Source organism: Apteryx rowi, unplaced genomic scaffold (genome assembly GCF_003343035.1).
Source record: "Apteryx rowi isolate R43461 unplaced genomic scaffold, aptRow1 scaffold_187, whole genome shotgun sequence".
NCBI classification, from domain to species: domain Eukaryota; kingdom Metazoa; phylum Chordata; class Aves; order Apterygiformes; family Apterygidae; genus Apteryx; species Apteryx rowi.
Window position 1 is genome coordinate 389,173 of NW_020448163.1, and position 23,469 is coordinate 412,641.

Consider the following 23,469-nt stretch of genomic DNA (forward strand, 5'->3'; position numbering starts at 1 on the left):
GCATGATGCCAGGGAAGTCGGGCTTCTGCAAAGCTGCTGAAGCTGCTATGCAAAAGGGAGCTGTGAGCAGAGGGAGCAGATGCACTTAGGAGCATCTGAGCTCTTTGGGCCAGTGTCCCAGCTGCTCTGCACCAGCAAAACTGCACCAACGCAGTGGAGCCAGGCTAACTTCCAGGCACCTGCTGCAAATCCAGCCTCTGCATCTGCCAGCCTGGGGACGCAACACCAGCTGAAAAGCTTCTGCTGGTAGACTTAGTGTAGGCACGTCCCTTTGCTTCGAAACAATGCAAATAAATTATATTTTGCAAAAACAGAGAGAACCATCTATTAACATTTCATTATTCTTTGATCGCCACAGCATGCCAAGCACAGCTCCAATATTACTGACGAACTTGCATTTGACAACAAAGCCTCTCAAGATACAGAGACTATTGAACACCATTCATTACGGACAAGCAAGCCGAACAACTTTCCAAGCTATTACTTGTAATGATGATGATTCAGGCTAGACAAAAAGTAATCACTGTTACAAATTCCCTTTCAATTCCTGTCAATGTCTGTCATAGGGACACTCTGGTGAACAGCCCTCAAAGAGAACTTTTACGTCTTGAGTTGGGAACGCAGTGCTGAATACGGCAGCAAGCAACTGCAGTGCTCTGCTGCTAATTTGAGAGAAGCAGCGCAACGGAGGAATGGGTCATCGCAGCCGAGAGAGGCGCTTAGTTCAGTGCAGAACCCCCAACGCTGGGTGTCAGATGCAAGGTCTGGCCTGCCCTGAGCCACCTCCACCCTTCTCTGGGCTTGAGTTTTACTCTGTCCGTTGTTATAAGCGTGTGCTACCAGGAATGACACTGGGACGTTCGAGTAGCAGACAACCTGCTGAAGTACCTTCCAGTCCTATTTTCACCACAGAAATAAAATTTAGCTCTTTTGTGGATTTGGCCCTTTTGCTAGGAACTGCAGCGAAGAGGGCAAAAGCTGTTCTCACCTCAAAGACACACAGCTTCAGAAAAAAAGAAAAAGCAAGCAAAATAGATAAATGGGTGCATAAATGTGGAAGGAGAAAGGGAAGCCCAGGCAAAATGTGAGACGTGAAAGTGGGTCTCCCTTTGTAAATTGGTTGGAAAGGACGTTACTTCTCAGAACGGTTTTCTGCAGCGCTGAGCACAATGGGTGCTGGAGCCATCCAAGCCAGAACGGCGCAGCACTGTTAATGAAAGCGTTATAAATAGAGGTCCTAAAAACAGAGTACTCTACAGTAACCCCAGCTGGAGTAAATGCTAATTTTCAAATTTTGACGGCAGTACAGCCCAAGGATTCATCCAATGCCACGGGCTACTGGCTTCTTCCAGGATCTTGTCAGAAACGAATCAATGCTCAGAAGCTTGCAGAGCAGTTTGCCTGCAGGTTTTATGAAGATGTGGAGCCTGCTAGTGAAGAGTTTCCATGAAGCTTTCTAGGAAGGGGCAAATTTGGCCCTGTAGGAAGGTCTGAGAAGCAAAGAACATAAGAAATATGATTTTGCATCAGGGCAGAGGGATATCTAATGAAGCACCTTGTCTCTTAAAACGGCTTGTACTAGCTGCCATAAAAAGAGATGGGAAAAATTCTCTAAAAAATTTATAAAATAGCTTGCCTATAAGATGAAGTTTCCTCCTAGCTCCTAGTTACCTATAGCTGACTTATACTTAAGTGTGAATGAGCCTACTTGTTATTCTTATAACCTCTCTGACATCATTGTGAATGTCTTCAACACCTGCAAAATATCTAATCCTAAAATGTTATTGATTCAATAATTTCTTGTTCCACTAGTTACCTTTCTAACGTTCAAGTCATCTTATTAGCTCTAAATGGTTGTCCTTGCAATTTAACACCAATTTTTCTGATTGCATAAAAAGGAGTAAGTTTAAGTCTCTGGTCCCTCTCTCTGGGAAAGCATTTTATAAAACGCTCTTACATCCCCTCTGATTCATCTCCAGCTGAAATGTCTTAATTTCCATTTGCTTTTCAAGTACTTTTTCATAGGGATGCTTTTCCAGGCACCCAGTCAATTCAGTCCATCAGTCCAAAATGAAGGACAATTTGTCTACATTTTAAAAACTTCAAAAACCATCTCTTAGATCAGATGACTGGGAGAGAACACAGCGTGCCATGCGGGGACGCACCACGAACATACTCACGCTTTCTTACACGTAGCCACCGCCTCAGACAGTCCATGCAAAGTCAGGAGAGTGGTAGGGCAGTGGCAAGGAAGACTATGAAAGGAGCGGAGCAGATGGAGGGGAAAAAAGAAGCAGGGAAATGAATTCGTAAGAGCAGGCTCAGGAGCAAACTTCTCACTGCATCGCCCCCTGTAACCTGCACAGCTCCTGAACCAAAGTACGCTTTGTTTCTGCTTGTCTCCCCAACATACAAGATTGCCGCTGAAGTGTAGCAGGGTTTCTTCTTGTCATTCTGCTGTGGCTGTTCAGGAATAAGTGTGCCTTTGCTCTCCAGGCTGGTGTGTGTAGACAGCCTCCACTCAGTTTTGATTTAAATCAATTTTAGCTGTGAGCAGTCATTGACTTACATATCTATAGATAGATGAAAATTCCTTTGTGAAGTTGACAGTCACTCTGCAAGCTTTYAATATGAGCCTTTCCCTGAAGCCATTTAGATTGAGCCGATTCTGCCATCGGGTTGTGGGATGGACTATGTGACCTACCAGCTCTGAGAGGTGAAATCTCAGCTCTGCTGAAATTGGTGTCAAATGAAAGCATGAGCTCATCCACTGAGCTCAGCTCCTTCCCTTCCTCTCACCCCAGCCAGACTTTTGTAGAGGCTCCACTTCCATTACTTCTCAGAAAACATTAACCTTTCTACTTCCATAAAGAAAGGTGAGGGTTTCGTGGTGTGGAAAATTGTTTCTTCCCCCATATTCAAGAACATTGATGTTGACCATTTAATGCCATCACTTCCCCATGAGTTCTGTGACCATGTCAAATTCACTTACAAAATCCTGAAGTGTTGTATTTTGTATACAGGATGTTCCAAATCCAGCTATTTTTTCCTAACTTCTGATAAAAATAAACATGGGATACCTTCCCCTCAATAGCTGAAAAGGACAAAAAAATGAGAAAAAATAAGCTAAAATGAGAGACAGTGTCTCTAACTAAATGAAAAACAGGTACTGGGACAAACTGTAGCCCTCTGCCAAGCAAGCTCAGCTCCTTGGGTGGCATCTGATCCACTAATTTGACAAGGGTTGGGGGCATCAAAGGGATCTCAGTCAGCACAACAAGGGGGAAGGAGGGCAGATTAAATTGTTAGGAAATTGGAGTGAAAAATCTCCCATTTTATTCCGGTGTTGGGATCCTTCAGCCAGATTCTGTTCTTCATCCCCCAGTCAACCAGGAGGTTGAACTTCCCAAGCAAGGGAGTCTCCTTCAGCAAGAGGAAGCATTAAGAATTCCTTCTATATCAAGAGTGCTTCTGCTAATAGCACTGTGTCCTTTTCTACAGTCAAAAGGAAGGTCAGGAAATGGCTCTAGAAAAGAAACCCATCTGAAGTGGCTGAACTCCAAATAAAATGAGTTTTTACAAATGAAAACAAATCCCACTTCATTTTGTCTCAGCTGCAGGAAAAGGGGAGCAAATGAAGTCGGGCAATGACCCTACGCTGAGAATGTTTGTTTATCATCTTCTAAGAACTTTTTTCTTTTTCTTTAAGAAAATTAGGGTTTCTGCAAAATGCCATATTTACAGCAAAAGAACAACTAAATTACTTTTAGCCACCAAATTACTGTGTAGGCTCAGAACCCTGCCTAGACCTCTCACACCTCCTCCTCTCGGCAGCAGCTGGTCCCGCTGTAACCCTGTCCCTGCACACACAGTGGTGCAAAGGATGGAGAATCACTGAAGTTGATAGACTCGTGCCATTTACTTTCAACAGGGAACCTGGCCTAATTATATGCAAAGCTGCGTGTTTTTCTCCTGCCATATCCTTTCCTCTGTTCTTGTGAGCACACCATCTCCTTTCAACCACATGGGGATGAAGGCCCTTTCTGGGGTGCTGCCATCTGAGCAAGTGCAGCGATGAAGGCAGCAACAGTTAGTCGCACGGGAGCCCGAGCTCCCACTGCAAGATGACAGCAACTGTGGGGTCAGCTCACAAGCAGAGGAACTTGCTTAAAATGACATGTTCTCATTTTTAAGCAGACAGCATTGCAACCCTTGAGGCTACTACAACCATTCAACCTTTTCTCATTCTAAGTCTGGACAAGGGGGAAATAGGTCTCTGATCCCGACTGGAGACCCGATGTGCGACTGTAATATCAACAAATCATCATGATTCAAGGCCATCCATTGGATTCTGTTCTTTTTGTAAAGTCCTGTAACCCAGCAGATCCTACTGGCCTGACTCCTGATCTAGGAGGGCTCAAGGGCAGAATCAGGTCCATAATCTTTTTTAGGTTTTATCCCCGGTAACACAGATCATCAGGGACTCCAGACCAACAGTGCTTGAGTCTATCTTGGGGGACACAGGAAGAATATCCGCAGTGAAAGGAATTTAAATCTAAAATTACTTCCCATTCAAATATGACAAAGCTGGTATCTGTTAGTTTGGGAGATGTTCCAAAATCCGTCCTTTTGCAGGAACATTTGTAAGAGATGGGTATTTGAAGAAGATAAAGCTATTTTCTCATATGCGGCTCAGCTTGGTTAGCATGACAGTATATTGTAAAACCATGGGCAGCAAAAGCCAAGAGACAAACACAGCTATGTTAATGCTCTTAAAAAATCACATGCACAATCCTACGATTTCACCCCTTGTATTCTTAGGATAAATCTCTACACAGACAGCAGCTAACCTATTTTGATGGGGGCAGACAGCATGCTAGTTACTGCTTGATTATTCATACGTTAAACTGTTATTAAAAGGTAGGTGAAGAAGAGAGAAAGCAAAATCTCATCAACTAATTGAATAGATTTATTCAAGGAGAAGGAAAGAGCCTTGATCTGAGAAAGATTCAAGGATGCGGAAGTTCCATTCTTAACCCTGCTGAGCACTCTACTTAAAAAAGCTATTCTGAATACTTGTTTATTGATTCTTAAACAATACACTGAAATTTTAATGACCTTGTCAGCAAAACACTTTCAATCTCAGATGTCATTGACATAACTACTGAGCTAAGTGATTCTTGCAAAGGAGCGAGACTGAAATACTCGGTTTACTAAGGAAACAACCAAGATGCTAGCACTGCCCATTTCCTTCTGCTTATCCATCCTGGACTGGCAGCAYAGCTGCTCTAAAGCTCCACAGCACTCCTTTTGTACCACCAGTGTGAAGGTTTTCAGCATAAAAACAATTTAGGTTACCATAATATAAAAGGTGAGCAAGCCAAACATCACGTCTCGGACACACGCCTTCTGAAACGAGCACAAAGTTTCCCTTAAACCCATGTGAAAACACTGTTGCGTCCTGGAATTAAAAAAGCCTCCCTGCAAAGAGCTGGATTCACTCCTGCTTTACCTCAGTTTTGTACAGCCGTAACTCAAATCAATGGAAATCAATAGAATCACTGGAACAGAAAAGTAGAGCTACTGGCTTTTGAGAAACACTTCTCAGTAAAGATCAAATGCTCTGGCCTCGGCGATCTGGCACGGAAAGGGAAGATTCCAGGTCCAGGATGGTCCAGCATTATCTAGGCAAGACAGCATCACCTTTCTAAAATTCACTGTCCTGTACTGCTGTCGCATTGTTTTAAACATAGCAAGCAGAAAATTCAGATTATCTTACCAAAGCAGCCCTGCCGACTCGAGCTGAGCATGAACTGCCCTGTGTTTCAACAGTGAAATCTGTATTTCCAGCCCTGGAAAACATTTCTACTGATTCATTTGGTTCATGTGCTGGGTTTGTTTCAGTGCACGGTTAGTTAGTTCGCATTTGGAAAGACACGGACGCACAATATACTGGAAGGGAGATTTTGGCCATTTCACCAAAAATACCCCCTCCTGGATATTCTCTCTGGCCATGACACCATGGTCCTTGGGGAGTGGTGGCCCTTTGCACACAGAATCCCTGGTGTTGCCACACATTCCACTGTCCTCACGCTGACTATATACTGCCTTTTTGATGGTCAGTAGCCTTCAAAATGATTTACAAACATTAATTAAGCAACTGCGGAATAGGCATGGAAAGACGGTTTGTACCAATTTATAGGGACACAGGACTAACAGCTACGGCCCAAACGGAAGACGACTGTGGCAGAAGTATCCATATAACACAGGTCTCTTGCTCCTCTGCTTAACCCAGCTCCAATTTCTGTCTATTAATACAATGATCTAGACCATTAGTATGGTATAGAAATAAGTACAGTGGCTAGAGAACTTGCCAGTTCTATGAGACACAGAAAAATCTCAGCTCAGGTTAGAGAAAAGAAAATTAATTTGTAGGAATACCAGATCAAAGAAGAAGYTCCTTGAATGTGGAAATCTGAAATGCAGTATTATATGAAAGCCTTTGGGAGCAGTAAATAAACACACAGGCACATATAAAAGCACACATTGTCAGGCATAGCGATGGAAAGGCTAATGTCAGCCTTTCTGTCACCACTGGAATTTCTCTGCCCATCAAAACTCATGTTCTTCAGTCTTTTGAGTTTGATATTCTGGTAAAAATAGCCACATATGCTATATTGCTGCAGCTGTCTTTTTGAGGTATTTTTGGACTTTAGCAGATGAGAACTGGTCAAAATGTCAGAAATTGGATATCTCAGAGATAACTTTTATCAAACTTTAAACTTGCAAGGAAAAGGTAACAAAACAAAAAACATCTGTGAAATTCTTTAAAATGTCCTTCCAATCTGCACTAGAAAAGATGCGTGTGGGCCAGAGGGAGTCAAAGATCCTGTTAAAGTTAACACTTGATGTGGGTGAAATCAAAGAGGCCGTTTCCCTTTGTGCATACGCCTGGCTCTTTCATATCCCGTTCCTTCCCCTGTTACTAGAACTCTGATTATTTCCTATTTTCAAGTCTGCAGTCACTGTATCTCAACCTGAACAGGTACTTTTCTTTCCCCTTTATCAGCCCGTTACCATTATGTGCAAGGGGAAAGCCAAAAAGAATTGAATCTCTGTACTCGGTACCGGAATAAGCAAGCCTTAAAACTTGCCCGTGGGTTTGTAATAAATTTCTGAAGAAAATCCTAGCACGTTGCAATGAAGAGCTCTCTTTACATGCAAATGAACAAAATTGTGTAAGAGTCCTAAAAGCCCTGGAAAATTTGGGAAAGTCTACCCATTTCCAGGACAGAATCCAATACTTAGGTCTGCTCCCTGTTGTAAATTATCTACAAAACAGAGATAAAGATTTGTATTTTTAAGGTAAAACTCGGGCTCCAGAGAAGTCAGAAACAAAGCTCTCACTGGTTTCGGCAAGGCAAGGATTTCATTTTTCTTATGTACTTTACCAACACGCACACGCGCTCACACCCGCCGCTCCCGCTGACGGCAGAGGAGGCATCCCGCACAGCTCAAGAGCGCGATACAGCTCTTGGACTCCGCTTGGCTGCCACAGCCTCATGTGCCAGATGGAAGCTCCACCGTCCACCTGGTTACACCAAAGTTGGCTGCTGTATCGATTATGTTTTAATCTACAAAACTGCTTTCTAGCTGAGTTTTCTGCTCAACGGAAACTGCTTCTCCACTGCAGTAAGTTACCGTCAGCATTTGAAAGAAGCAAGGGCTCTGATGGTCTGGCGACAGCGCAAGCAGACAGCCTAATGACACACTTAGCTGACTCAGATCTGAAAATCCCTGAAAAAATGGACACCTCTGCAGAGCTGTGATTATGTTTGTTTGCTCTTTACAGGGCTGGAAGGAACCTGAAAAGGTCAGTTTGTCTGTCCCCAGGCAGACTGAACTATACCTGCATCATTCCTGCATGACGCTTGCCATCAGAGGTCTTTAGAGAATACACGGTCTCCCGAGGTTACCTACTTCAATGCTTACCTTTAGTCTTGTTCTTATTCTTTGCTTTTTGACACAAGCCTAGCTGCACTGGGTCAAAGCAAAGACCCATCTAGCCTGGTATCTTGTCTCCTATTCCAGCAGTGGCAAGCAGCAACAACCAAAGACACAGTAGATTTTCAAAGGAGCTGATGTATTTTGACACAGTGAGAATGTCCATGTACTTCAGTGATCTAGTTTAATTAAGTTATTTTGGATTGCATTAACTCCTGGTAGAACCATCCAATCCAGGCAGGGCAAATGACAGAAACTCAGCATTTTTCCAAAATGTTCCACAGAGGTCTCAAAAGGCAAAGTGCCAGAGGATTCCTGAAAACCTACAGGAGATTTTGCTATGGCTTTTGTTTTATTTGGGAGCTCAGACACTACATTGAGAGTGAGGCTGGATAATCTTGGATAATTCTTATCAAGCAAAGCATTTCCACCAGCTCCAGCTGGAAGAGCTTCCCCCAGAAGCACCCCCAGTCTCTGGGGTTGTGTGTGCTGGTCGCGTTCCCAGCCCTTTCCCGTCCTAGTCAGTAGCAGAAGACATTAGGTTTGTTTTCATGTCCTCTCACAGTTCCTGACTCCTGCCAAACAGTCTATCTAAAAATAGGTTGGGGTCACACTGTGCACATTATTTGTATATTAGATGTTACATCCTTGCATAGCTTGTGAGCCAGTTTGTAACAACTGAAACAGATTTCCTTTGGCTGTCCTTACTCAGTTTGGCACAGAAAAAGACTGAAATGCTCGTGTACCCAACTGTATAATGGCAAAACCCAGAGCTTTCTCCAGCTGGTCAATAAGGTGTCACGCTTCAATTGCAGGGTGGCTGCTCCCCAGACCAACAAGACCTGTACGATCCCTTTCTAGGCAAGACAGACTGAGGAGCTGTACCAATGCACACACCAAGTGACAGAGGCATGGCTAATTGCTTAAAGGTCTGCTAGAATCACACACAGAAAAAGTAGTCACAGTCCTTCGTATCCCAGAATTGGTAGAATAGAAATATCTACTATAGAACTGAGATCCTTCTCAGCTAACAAAAAACTGTAGAAAAAATTAAAGGACCTTCAAACTTACCTTGAGAAGAAATGAGGCACCATGAACTTCGCATCAATTAGAAGAGAAGAGACATCCTTCACACTTCATGTAGGCCTACAAAAAAAAAATTTTGATTTACTTAGTTCACTTTCCCACACATCAAGAAAAAGACATTACCTTCAATGCCACCCTGAACAAGCTGGTAATATTATCCACTGTGAATAAAGTCTCTTCTTGATTTCTTGCATACTCATGATTGTAACCTGTCTCTTCCTTAAACCCCATGTCGTTCCCCACCTGAACACAGCTGGACGCAGACCTCATACAAACAGCCCAGTACCCTCACACTTCGTTATTCTCAAGCCGTAGACCACAGCCTCCCTTGCTCAGTTGTTCACTGTCTAGTTTAATCAATTACTTTAACTTTTTGATTGCTTTTCACTTTTTTCTTGCTTTGACTCCTGCAATGTAGGAGGCTCCGGGTCAGCGAAAATGGCAAGTACCAATTCTCATGTATATATATATCTCTAATGGAAAAAACTGCTCACCAAACGGAGATGACGCAAGCCAATGTGAACCTGCACAAGCTGAGATCAGACCTCCGAGCCCCACAGAGAAAAGAAGTGTCCTCAGATCATACACTGCAAAGGTTCAGACCTAGGCGTGAGGGTATGATGAAGAGCACAGCCTGCTTCAGGGGGCTGCCACAAATACGCAATGCAGCTACCCAGGACTCCAGACACCTCCGACAACAAACCCATTGCACAGCTCTGGTCTGCTGCCTCCCATGCGGCTCCCACCTCTTTCCAGAGCTTGGCTGTCTCCAGCAGCAAGCAGCGCTCCCTTTTTCTACGGCAACGATATGTGAACCGTGTGCTGGCTGAGTACTGTACAGGGGACCTGGACGAAGCCGGCAGATCACTGCAGTGCGTGCAGAAGGACAACTAGACACAACTCGATATTGGCTTGGGGGAGCAGCTGCACTGACAAAAGATCCCCCAGCAACACTGCTAACAAGGACGGAATAAAACAACTGAGACAGTGAGTGAACAAGAGAGGCGCAAGGATGAACAGAGTAAGAGAGTGCCAGAGAGAGGGTCAAGTATCACTCCAATCAATAGCCACACGGAGGAGCAGACTGATGAAGCGGCAGGAGGAAACCAGGTTAGTTGAGTCAGCCCAAAGGATTAAATGCGCTGCGCTGAATGGCTCCATTGCCTACGACACGACCGATCCACAAGCTAGAAAGGGAATGGTCAGCCTAGCGCTGCTCGGGCAGGAGAGAAGGGAACCGACGTCGCGGCGTACCACGGCGTGGAGGACAAGGCCTCCACCGTTTCGCTGCACAACTCTTAGAGAAAGAATCCATCTGGGAGAGAGAGAAAGGGATACTAAAGCTAAGCGGATAAGGTATTTGCTGCTCCCTTGGTCTTTGCTGGCGTAAGGGTTTTGTTCAGTTTTGAGGAAAATACGCTGCAGAGCTGAGGGAACCACACAAGGTTTTGCTTGTGGAGTTGCCAGGGTGTGGGGGATTTCAGATTCACTCTTTTTGATGTTAAGCCCAGGAGAAGCACAGAGCGCTCATCTAGTACAATATTAAAAGTAGCGTAAAGATGAAGAGGCCCTATCTTCAAGCGAAGGACTTTAGCATCTATTGCGTGAAAGTTGAAATGCATCCTCTTCAGCAAAGAAAACAGTGCTGCATGCCTCAATACCAAAGCCAACACGTTTCACAAATATATACCAAACGACAGAGTGGGCCGGCATGAGTTTTACATGCTTGTCCAGCCATGTGTCCAGCTCCCTCTATTCTCCCCAGAATATCCCACTCAAAATGGACGCTAGCTAAGTCTGTCTGCTCCCTCAATCAGTCCATTCCTGGGGCCTGTATTCATGTCTTTGACACCCAAAAGAATCTGACAAACGGTAAGAAAAAATGTCAGATTTTGAGAAATCATTTGATTGGCCTCAGTGGCAATGTGTTTGTTCAGTGCCATCTTTTGCGCTCAGATCTACGGAAGGCATAAGCTGAGATACCAGCGATGGAAAATAAGAGGTTAAATTACAGAGTAATGGGTAGCGTTACCTTCCTCCACCTGCTCAAACTAAGCAAATGAGGCATCACCAAAGGAATCAAACTAAGATGTTCTGCATAGTCTGCTTGAACATTCAAAATGTGTCACGGTGTCTCTGGGGGCTCTTTTGTTCTGGCCTCACCTTCAATAGATCTCGACATCACACTGAGCATTGAAGTCTTAACTCCTTCTGCCAGGGAAGACGGTAAGCGTGGATATCTACCAGGCACTGCTCTCCTGCTGCATCCAAGCGAGAGTTTTCACTTGGAGTAGGTCACACAGACCTTTGCATCCCTCGTCCCTTCTCCATGCTTCAACAAACAAGGAAGCAGCTAGCGCTGTTGACATTTGAAGTGTCATCCCCGGCATCCAAGTTAATATGCGAAGCTGAAAGGGGCTATTTATTCTCACAGCTAGTGCTTCGGGCTCTTGGCATACTCAAGCATGTATAATTGCATTGGCTACCTTCAGGTCATGTTTTCAAGGGTTTCCTTACAATTACAGCAGCTAGAAAGACCTTATTTAAAACAAACAAACAAACAAACAAAAACACACCAAAATATCTGAGAAGCCAAGAAAGTGACTCTGCTAGCATGCTGCTTCTTCGTGTATATCCCTTTACAAGCCATAAAAAAGACAGTTTTCACTAAAGCTCAAGTAGCAGAACCATTTATTTTCCAGAACCAAAGGCTGTTAATATAGTCTCCGGATCATTAGTGTGCAGTATGTCTGGCAACTAATGTCAATATATGTAGCTGAAGAGTCACTGTCGAGACCTATGTGGATTCACAGTGYACGAATTGCCTTGTGCCCTCGACCTCCTGTAATCGTCTGATGATATCAAGGCCGGCCGAATATTTCACTCTGGCGTATGACTCTCGGTTTGCAAAGCATTAGCTTGATGTCATGAAGTATTTGAGGGGGTAGCTGTTTGCATTATTTGCACCTAAGCTTTTTTTTCCCCCTAATGAGATAAAGCTTTTAATTGTACAATCTTCATCTGTTTGGGTGGCTGAAGATCCTGGTGTCAGTCTAAAGAACTCAGTTCATTCAAACCAGACCAAAAATCTTGGGCATCAAATCCAGACATACCTGTGGTAAGCCATATTAAACCCAAAGCAAAGCAGCACTACTCATTTCAGAAGAGGAAACTGAACTTTTTAACCTCAGAGTGCTTCATGATTGGATCAGTGACTAGACTGTATACAGAGGGCATCTCTTAATTAACTTTACCTAGCAAGAAAAGAAAAATCAAGGCGGCTAACATAAAAATACAACACTTAACACATAAAGGCAAGCTTTATGTTGTGTCTGTCAGCTGGTTTTAAAAACAGTAGATAACACATGTTCCTGTCAATGTATAATTTCTTATTTTAAACAAAGTTAATTATGAAGAATAAATTGACTTTATATGAATTGAGGCATAAAAAAGATATTGCCTTTAGCTTTATTATATTCATCAAAACTTAAAATATGCAACGTATAAAAATGTGGCAAACAGATTTAGACTAAAAGCAGATATCATTTTCCAAGGAGAGGCTCTTTCCAGTGCTTATAATCACAAAATACTTCCCCTCTACCATGGGCTTCACAGTGAATCCCAAATGATGCTACAATCCCCCGTGTTCTTCTACTTGACCAGAGGGCCCCAGCCCTGTAAGGAGCACTGGGGGGGCCATGCCGCTGTGTCCCTGTAGAGTCCTGTTTAAGGTTTTAAACAGACACCCGGATTTTTTGGCGGCACTGCAGCTCCATAGYGAGTCCTCCCTGCCTTCAGCTCGCAACCGAGTAACGTTTGAGACGCGTCACGTTGGCCCACGGATTCTTGGATCTCCTGCAAGTTTAATCAACATCTGTAGCAGACCTCTGTGTGTCAGTCTTTTTTTTTTTAATAATCTCCTTAATCCTGATTTTCTACAGAAAAAAGGCTTATGCGATCACACCGCATGTGCCAGTGTCTCATCCATCCCCGAGCCTAATAGCCCTTAAACCAGAAAATAATCATCTGCACCCCTCCCACTGCCTCTGCTGCTGGGTAGATATAACCTGTCTTGGCCTTTGGGTACTCCTTTTACTGGATTTACGAATAAGAGTTGCAAATTAACAGAAAATTAGTATGAGAGACAAGAATTTCCCTTTTATTCTTCCATTACAGGTCTGAGGTCTTCTCCAACTCAGGAAACTTATGGGAGGCAATAGGTGAGACAAGAATCTGTCAACAGGGCCCAATACTAACTCTCACAGAGAGCGTCTTTCCTTTTCTGCTCTCTACTATGCTCAGGAGGCAACAAAAAAGCAATGTGCTCTCTATCAGACACACAGTCTTGCTTTTGGAAGATTTCTTTCCAACTGGAGTCCCTCCATCTCATCTGGCACAAAGAGGAGCTAGAGAGTCATGTCAGCTGCTCACCCAGAAACAGAGCTTCTCCTGCTTGCAGGTCCTCAGAGCAAGACCTGCCCTTAGATACGTGCTAACTGTGTGTCCCCATTTGGAGCGACGATAGTCAACAGTTATGAAAAGCATATGTGGTAATAAATGTTCCAGCCAGAGAAGGGGCAAGGGCGCTGCCTTGTCTCATTCTCCGGTGATAAAAAATAACCGGACACAGAATCACAGATTACAACGGTGAGCTTGCCCCTCATATTTGCATATTAGCACCATAAAAAATATCCAGATAACGTATTTGTAGGTTTATTTGCAGCATTAATACCGATGCCTGACAGCATTATTCGTACTGTTTATATGACTATAAAATAGCTTTATAGTGATACAATTAGTAATGCTGAGCCTAGATAGTATAAATGGTAGTACTGATTGTACCACTATAAACTTAACTTTATAGTGACATAAATGAGCAATATTTGTGTCATCATGTTTTATGACATCAGGTAGTCTGAGGCCTAAGAATATAACACAGGGGTCCCGCACACTTTAATTTCACAGCTAAAATACAATGAAAAAGAACATCCTATTTCAATCTTATGATGCTCAGCCCTAGACTAATTTTCATTCACCTTAAGCTGTAGGGGCATATTTTTTTCCTCAGTCATAGAATAATTGCAAGCACCCCTCTTCCGAAGTTGCCAAGGTGCAAATGGTCTCGGCAACGCTCTCACCAGAAGGGCCAACAGGCAGGAGGCGATAGCTGGGCATAAGCCAGGACAAAATCTCTGCTTAGACTTCACCTCCTTCCTTTCCTATTTCAGACCATGCCTTTTATCCCAAAGGGGAAGATGACGAATGAAAGACTGATCAGCTGCAACACAAGTTTCAATTCATTTCACGGTTTTGCCTCATTCACTTCATAGCTGACACATAAATGACTTTGAAAGACTGTTTGCCTGCCATTCCCACAGTAGCACTCCCTAGCAGAAGACAGGAAAAAAGACCTCTGATATTACATTGTGTTCTTTGAAAAATGATTCGGTGGCTACCAATTACTGGAGTGGATATCTGTCCTGAGTTAAGGTTTTATGCACACTGGTTAACTATGCAGTATAAATGTCTCCTTCTGGGGTTTTTGTATGAATTGCATTACTACTTGTAATACATCCTGATCCACAGGATACACGACACCAATTCCTGCTCTGTTCCTTCCCCTTTGGGTACGGTTAGCTTCACTGGAAAACACCTTCTCTAGGACTTTCTGCTACTTCTCTGCTTCCACATGATACCACTGCTGCTGGACTTTTCATTTTGGCCCACATGCAAATGCCATTTAAGTCAACAGGAGGAATTCCAGCTCCCCAGGTACCAGTGAATCAGGCCTCATACCCTCAGGCATCTCCTTGTAAGAAGAACCCCCTTCACTAAGCAGACAGCCCGAAGATCACTATAGTCTAAAAGCTGCACAGTCCTAGGAGTCCAAGCCTAGGAATAACCAGTGTCTTTTTTTCTTTTAATTGCGATGCAAGTCCGGCAAAGCATCGATATTTTTGTCTTTAAAATGGTAATACTGTAGTGAAGTGATGGCAACTACCCAAGTGTAACCCGTAAGAAGCCCTGAGGGAATTTACTCATCCATCTGTAAGCTTGAAGATGTAATTTATTTAAATACCATTGGTGGTTCTGTGCATCCAGCACACCGCACCATGTTTTACTGTATGCAGCAAGCTCTCCCACTCCTTCCTGTTTCCGGACTACGTAGACAAGGATGCATACACACAGTTGGGAAGGTGGGAGCCAGATATGGCATCACGCCAAAACAAAATAAAGTTTTGCTCTCCTCTGAAATAGGGAACGATACAGACCATTCAGCCATGGTGCCGCAGGGGCACCCTGAAATCAGCCAGAAATTCCAAAAGCTGCTTCCGTTGCTCTTCCGAAACATCCTGACTCCCTTTGGAGCTGTCCAAAGCCATTCAACTGCAGCTTCCAGCTACCTCTGTGGCTATTGTGTCCAGCAACATGAACCATCGGTGCAGATGTTTTGGAAGCGGTTAAGACCTTTAACAACACAGAGATCCTGCATAGAGAATTCCCACATGGGGGCTAGCGCCATGCACTCAATGGGAATGCCAAAACCTGAAAATAACTTCCTGAAACCGTGAGGACACTCATCCAGCTCATCCATGGTGCAACTTGGATTTATCCACAGCACCCTGTGAGTACTCACATTCTCTATCCTACCCTGTCCTCATCTTCCCCAGCACATTGCATGAACAGAGTCAGGGGCCAAAGAAAGGGAATTCTCTGTGGTGACCACAAGGAAGAAGAGGAGGATGGAGACGGCGATGCAGCCCGAGAGGGGGAAGCTGCAGGTGAGGAAGCGTCCTTATTGGTCCAGTTTATAAAAATTCCCTGTTGCTGGGCACTACAGCTAACTTGCAGGTGCACTTCTGTACGTTCAGCTCCAAAGAGAGGTCCTGCCAGTTGAGCAGCTTTCCCAGCAGCTATTTAGGATTCTCATGCAGTGACCGACCAGCAGAGTTCTTCCTCTTTCTCACACAGATTAATGCAGGCAACCAGCTCTACCTGCTTCTTCCTTACACCAAAACAACATCTAAGCCTGCTCTTCAGTCTTCCTCTTCATGTTTCTTTTAGGAAGCAAAGAACCAGGAAGGTCGTATAAGGCTGCCTGACGTTACCACGTATCTGTCTTTGCACACAGCTCACAAAACCTGGGGCAAGTACTTGCTGCATTTCATTACTAGGAAAATTCATAAAGCCTGAAGAAAAGGTAATTTTTTGAGATACATTATCTCTAAAAAACCGCAGCCTAGCTTAAGGAGAAACTGCTTAGCTACAATGGAAAACTGAGCTAATCCCAGCTTAAGTAGAAAAAAACAAAATCAAAGATGCTATCTAAATTAGTCATTGGAAACACGTGTCACATCATGTAAACAAACTTTAAATAACCTTTTAGATAATCCCTTTCTATATCTGCGACATTTTTTGGCATTCTTATTTCGTGGAAGGCAGAGACATCCAAGCATCAGTGGCATCTCTTCACGTGTACCCGACATGCTCCACGAAAACCAAGCTATCTTCAGTTGTTGCTAACACTGCTGGTCAATATATAATTCCACCACCACCACTATGAAGAGCACACTGGTCACTTGCTCACTGTTTTCATGGTGCCCTCTAATATTCTTCTTCTTTTTATGAGAGCTATTAAAAGCTTTTCGGCATTTTCTGGCTTCCTGGAGGGTAATGAATTATCTGTGGTTCCAAACTAATCAAGGATAATAGGCTTTCTCGAACACTTAGGCAGGCCATACGGGGTAACTAGGGAAATCCGGATGGTTACTGCCACACTAACATGCACTTAACCAATAATGGCTACCCAGGTTTGCAAAGCTTCTCAGTATATTCTCATCACATTCATATACTTCTCTTACTGAAATAATAGTGAGAATTAATTGCCTCTAATTGAGTTTGGTGGTGTTAAATCAAATTAGTGCCCGCAGCATAATATAAACAATGTCAACAACATTGACTCCATTACAGAAAGTGAATAAACTCTAAATACAAGAGCTCAAAATTGCATCCTTTAGGGAGCTCTACTACATTAATTCTAACCATTAAAGAAGAATGAGCCTTTTTAAGAACATCCTTTGAGTTCCCACCTTCTCCCATGCATTAAATGAGCTGAACCCAAATAAACCTAAATTTTGAAGATTCAAGGAAGGGTGAAAGAGGCAGTTTGCATAATCATGCTGCAGAAGACTGCTGACAACACATATGATTCCAAGAGCTTCCACCCCTTTTCTCTCCCCAGCATAAAGATTTTTAGATATGTTAAATCCATGAGAAAGAGGTGCAACGACATCTGTAAAACTGCAAAGTCTTAATAAATCAGTTCCTTCCATGGCCTGTTATCACTGCAGCTAACAAGCAGGTCCTCAAATAGTGTGAGACTCTCAGGCTGGAAGGATCCGCAGAGCTCCACCAACCCCAGCGGATCACTTGGCACTTCTGCGATTGCAGATCCTGATGCTATTCTTAGATGGAAGTCATGGCTATCATATGTGATAGCAACCCATTATTACTATTATTACTTAGAGTAATACTGACTGTTTGTAACTGAGAAAGATATGAACCTGAACTGAGTTTTCCTAGTAAGATATAAATGGAGTCTGACTTTCTACACTATTCTCAAGTAGACAACGTGCATTATCCTCCACAACTTTGCCAATTTTGAGTTGACAAGAATGAGCCTCTACCCTGACATGCTGCGGGACTGCTGTGGTTAATTATTTAGGCAGCTGTTTGGTAGGACATCCTGCAACAAGCGGCTAGTTTAGGATGAAAATGATGTAGGTGCTTGTCTTTCAGTTTTTTAAATAGAGGAAGCAGACTCAAAAGTGAAAATATAATTACACAAAAGAACACTTTTTTTTTTTTTTTTGGAAGGAGATAAAATTAATTTTTCTGAACTTCTATCCTGAGCTAAAGCAATCATCTAGAGAATTGGTGGTAAACAGCTTGCCAAGATCAGCTCCATTACATATGGGGAGACGTCAAATACTTGCCCTTATCTCAGGGTAATTCCACTAAATCTGCCAAATGTTATTTCTGTCCCGAGGAAATCCTCCAGGCATTCTGAAAAGCTCAATATTGAAAAAAATCCAACCCACTCTTTTGCAAAAATTTCTTTGCTGGCATTGAGCAAATGAAAACTAAACAATATTAAGGGCTTACTCCTGACCAAATACAGTACTTCAAAGCATGGAAGATAGGACACAAAGAGTATTCATAATGCAGACAGGTCAAAAAACAAACCGTAGTTATAGCTCTGAATTTCAATGCAATAAAACCATAGGAAGAAAGGACCAGGCAGGCTCTCTGGATGTCCCCTAATCCATCCTTTTGCCCAAGACTATCTCTATTGTTACTGAAGGACATTTTTCTAATACTGCTTTCAAAACCCCTCAATGATGGCAGCCAGAAAGCATCACATGCTGAACAGTCAATCCATTTCAGAGCTGAAAATATTCTCCTAACGCCTACCCTCTTCTCTCATGCTGTAATTTGAGCCTGCTGCTGCTTGTCCTCTGCAGAATGAGCATAGAAAAAGATGCAGTTCACCTACTCTTCTAAGCTGCCTTTTAACAGCTGAAGATGAACACACTTATCTGTTTTTTTCTCTCATGTATATCAGGCTACTCCAATTCTTCCAGTCTTCCCTCTTAGGTTATATTTTCTGGACCACTGTTCATTCTCAGTGCTGTTCTCCCACCAACTCTTCCAAATCTTTCTCCAAGCATGGTGACCATAAGCAGACACAGCCCTGGTGCTAACACCTCAACAAGGCTATAGTAAGTTCTTCAGTGTTTCTGGCACCAATCTTCTGTTTCTGCATCCCAGGACGTCATTTGCCATTTCCCCCATATCCTCCAAAAGCAAGATATTGCTGACTTATTGTTGACTTGACATTGTTGACTTGAGCTTGTGACTCATTCTAGCCTAAGATCTTTCCCTGAAGTATTGTTCTCCATCTCCTGTATTTCGCTGTAGGTAACGTTTTCAGTGAAAGCTATAGAGCAGACTGAGGGCAAGTATAATAATAATAATAATAATAATAAAATATACATTCTGTTAACCAACAGACAAACCTAACGAAGGTTGGCTCTCTAATATCAAACTACATAAACATCCTTCTAATTAACATTTCAATGAAGACTGTGACAAATTCCACACCCGAATATGACCAAAGGAGATATTTTATGAAAAATGACAAAAACAATGGTTTTGTGGACATGTTTTGTTAATGTTTTAGGTATTGGAATGAACATTCAAAAGAGACTGTTAGGAACAGACCCRTAGAGCAAGTAACATATCAGATTGTCAAATAAATGGCACCTCCATCCCTTTGAGTCTGAAGAAGGGACACGTGGGACACCTCTAAGAGGCTTAAATTTCAGACCTTACAGACCACCCAGTCTTTGCGAATGAAGATGCCTTGTGTCCCAAGGTGCCCCAAACTGGCTGCCGCAGAAAAGTTATTCAATACTCCTTAAAACAAACAAACAAAAATAAATAGCTGAACACAGAAACAAAAGGGTTATACCTCCTTTCTCCAGAGATTTATTATTTCATTTTCCTTAGTTGCATTTTAGTAATTTAGCATTTTTGGCTTGTTAATTCTGATCTGGACTTGCAGATACTGACTTTCTAGAGTTATTTTTTAAAAGTCAAGGCTACATTAGAACCTGAATTAAATTAGATACAAGAGTTGTGCATTCTCCCATGCTTGAAATAACTCCTAGAAATCCAATAGTTTGGCAGTACTGGGAGCATGGAAAGACATTTACCCTTGATTTCCCCGCAGTGAGCTAAGGTGTTTTTCTATGTGTGCAAAATATTGACATCTTAAAATATTTATGTGTTAAGTAGGCAAAGATGTTTCACACTGAGCTGCTTGGAAATGTCCTGAAGAATATCTTTAAATATTAATGTTTCCCAGTGCAACCCTTAGACAGCCTGTTCACAGGGATGAGACATTTCAGCTTGTTATAACTTTGCTATAATTACACCCCTCCATTTTTCTTTCCCCCCTACATATTTCGGGCATACAAGTAATGGCATTTTGCCAGGGGAGGGGCAAAATTCATTTGTTATTTCAAGTATTTCTTTTACAAACAGAAACAAGTCAAAGCTACTAAGTAGCTTCTAAGCAATTTGCTCTTCTGTTTGTAATTATACATTATACACACTTTATAGCTAAGGGAACAAATGACCAGACAAAACTGAACATCAGAGCAATACTTTGATCTGACACTGTCAGATAACACTACTGTCCAATGGAAAGGCATAAACGTTCACTTCTCATCACACTGATCTGATGGGTCCAAGGACGAAATTTTCAAGAAATCTTTCCGTAACTTTGGAAGCTAAGTCATTTTTCCAAAAAATGAGTTTGGCATTTAGATATTCATGTCTAAAAATCAGTGTGACTTTGGATTCTAAGACCTTCAGGAACTGCTAAAAATGTCACCATCCATTTAGACAAAGTTTTCATTTTGAAAACTGAATTTGAAGCCCTAGAATTAGGGGTGAGATCAACCCTTCTGTTAAACTCAGCTGAAGGCATATGAGTCTAATACAATGATGTTCAAGACTGATTATACTACTTCCCTTAAAGAACATACTGTATTGAATGCATTGAGTAGTCCACACCTGAAATGGCTTGGCAGGACCTCCACTTTTCAAATCAGCACTTAAGTAAACATTGCTAAGGTGCTAGTCTGACTGCACAAATACTTCTGTTTTGGTATCTGACTGCGTTGCTCGTCTCTGCAAACAGCACGCGGAGTATACAAACCAGGCACTTCTCATCCTCTCTTGCGTTCCTTTGTGTTGCAAATTATCACACGGCTGGATTGAAACGACAGCCCCCTTGCTCCTTGGTACAAAAGAAACGGATCATTTCCATGTCATGTGAGTCTACATCAATGGGACAACGAACATATCTTCCTTCTCTCCAAACCTCAGTGAAAGACGGCTCTTCCAGTACTGACACCTGCCTCCTTACCAGGCTGCACAGACAGTTGTGCACCTGAAGTGCAGTTATCTATGAGATGTGCCAGGAGATACACTATCCAAGAGCAGTGGGCTGTCAGGCTTTTTGTGCTGAGTTAATAATAAATAACCACAGAAAATGTCTTATATGCTAAAAGGAACTCATACATTTTACCCATAAAGGAGTGAGAGTTCATATTCAATCACTGTGGCAACCACTTTAAAAGTCTAGGTATGACCTGATGTAGACCTGGGAAACATCTGGCCAATGGCTGTTATAAGAATCATCACTGGCTTCATTTTCTTATCTGGTCTAGGCATATTTCACAGGCCTCACCAAGAGYATTTGATGGGAATGCTGGGCTCAAAGTTAACTCCTGGAGAGGAGTTAACAGCGCCACAAGGTGTCATGACACTAGGGAGTAGCTTTGATTTTGTGATCGAATCTCTTTTTTCATCCCCCTAAAAGCTCTCAAATTTCCACAATTTCCACGTGGACATCCAAAATCCTATCATCCAGAAATATCTTGAAARCACAAGACCTGAGGACAAAACAGACAAACACACGGCCAACCATCCCCAGTTATTATTTACAAAGATCTGCAAATTTCAGACCCCAACTCCACAAGCTGGCAAAGTACCCAATTACAAAAAGAGATCACTTTCCTGGCTTGTATGAAAACCTCACTTTTCTCCCTGTGATTTAGCTGTTTCTGGGACAAGAACCTAAACAGTCGAGATCTTTATCACAAAATTTTGACATCTCTTAAAGCTATAAATGTCAGGAAAAGAGCTTTCCCTGAAATCTCCGACTTAAGTAATCGCAGAGAAACACGGGCACTAGGCACTCAAGCTTCCATAAAACAGCACATCTAAACTCCAGATTCTCTCAGTGTTTCAGCCAAAATGTTGTGTTATTTCAATTTCCAAGGATAACAACATTTTGGTAGTGGCTCACAAAAGATTACAGCTATGGACCTCAACAATGTTTAAATGCTACATTATCCTAATTACTTCATTAACATAACATCCTAATAAAAACATTACATCTGAATGCCAGATTTAAGAGCATCTCAACCACAAAATAGCTCAGTTCACCACTCAAAAAAGTTCACCACTTCTACGTGCACCCCTGCATGTCCCTCAAAGTCCTTTCGCAGGACACTTTCTAGCCAAGAAATGTGTTGTTATTGCAGCTGAATTCCATTTTAATCCCTTCTTGATTTTTTCTTCCCTTCCAGGTGAGCCAGGACAAACACAGACTATACAATTCAACCCCAAATTGTTGTGATCGCYACTGATCTCCTGTGCCATCTCTGCCAAATGTGCTGCCTAAAGAACAAGGAATCCCGATGTTCAAGATAAAACATAAGCCTTTCAAAAGAGAAAATGCCTGAACAAATTAGGATTAGCCAGATGATAACTTTTAAAAGACCATTCCTTCCTTAAACTAATTTAGAAACCCCTAAAACACAGGACATAATAGCAAAAAAAGCCTACTCCTTCAAGCCTAAATCAGATGGGTTGGTTTTACATCAGCTCTGCTTTTTATAACCCATGAAAAATGGAACCACAAGTTATTCAGACAATGATTCATAATAATAGATTACTTTTTAAGTTGAAAGTGTTATTAAGCTAATCACCCTTCATTTACAAGATAGCTGTATGTCAAAATTAAATCCTGTTGTTACCAAGGAAGAGAGAGTCTAAACTCATAGCAGGAACTTCTCTTTGTTCATCAGTATTTCAGTCTATAATGATGCAAGGATGCTTATTAGGTTTGAACAAAAGAACCTGTTATATGATGTGAAAACTATCATCAAGGAAAACCTGCATCACACAGAAAATATAAAGCTGTGTCTTAAAAGCTATCGGAAGCCTTACAATAGGACAGCCCATACCCTTCAGATTCTTTTCTGCTAACCCTTCCCCTTTGGAGTCTTTGCAGTAAATACTGATTTCCTTCAACTAAGGAAGGAGGAGTTTCTGGAAGGGAATTAAAAATACAGATTGGGTCAGGAAAATAACTGGAGAATAAAGCTGCTCAGCTTTATCATGAGCTAAAAGCAAGACTTCAAGCTGAAGACAACCCACAAGACAAATTCCCAAGCCTAGGCATTGATCGCTGCTTCTTAGTCTAATACTGCCTGCTCATCTACTCACAGCCGGGTCCGGTCTTCACTGGAAACAACCCATGTAGGAGGTGGCAAGTAATTCTAAGGACTAGTGGCCATGGGGAACATTACAGCTGTGTATGTGAGTAAATTGGTTTGGTCTGGGAAGGCAGGGGAAATGAATTCTGAGCTCCCAATTTGCAGGGGAGACACAGTCCCACTGCTACACACCTAATCCCATTGTTTCCAGCTACATAAATCAATTTGGGTTCCAGCAGGA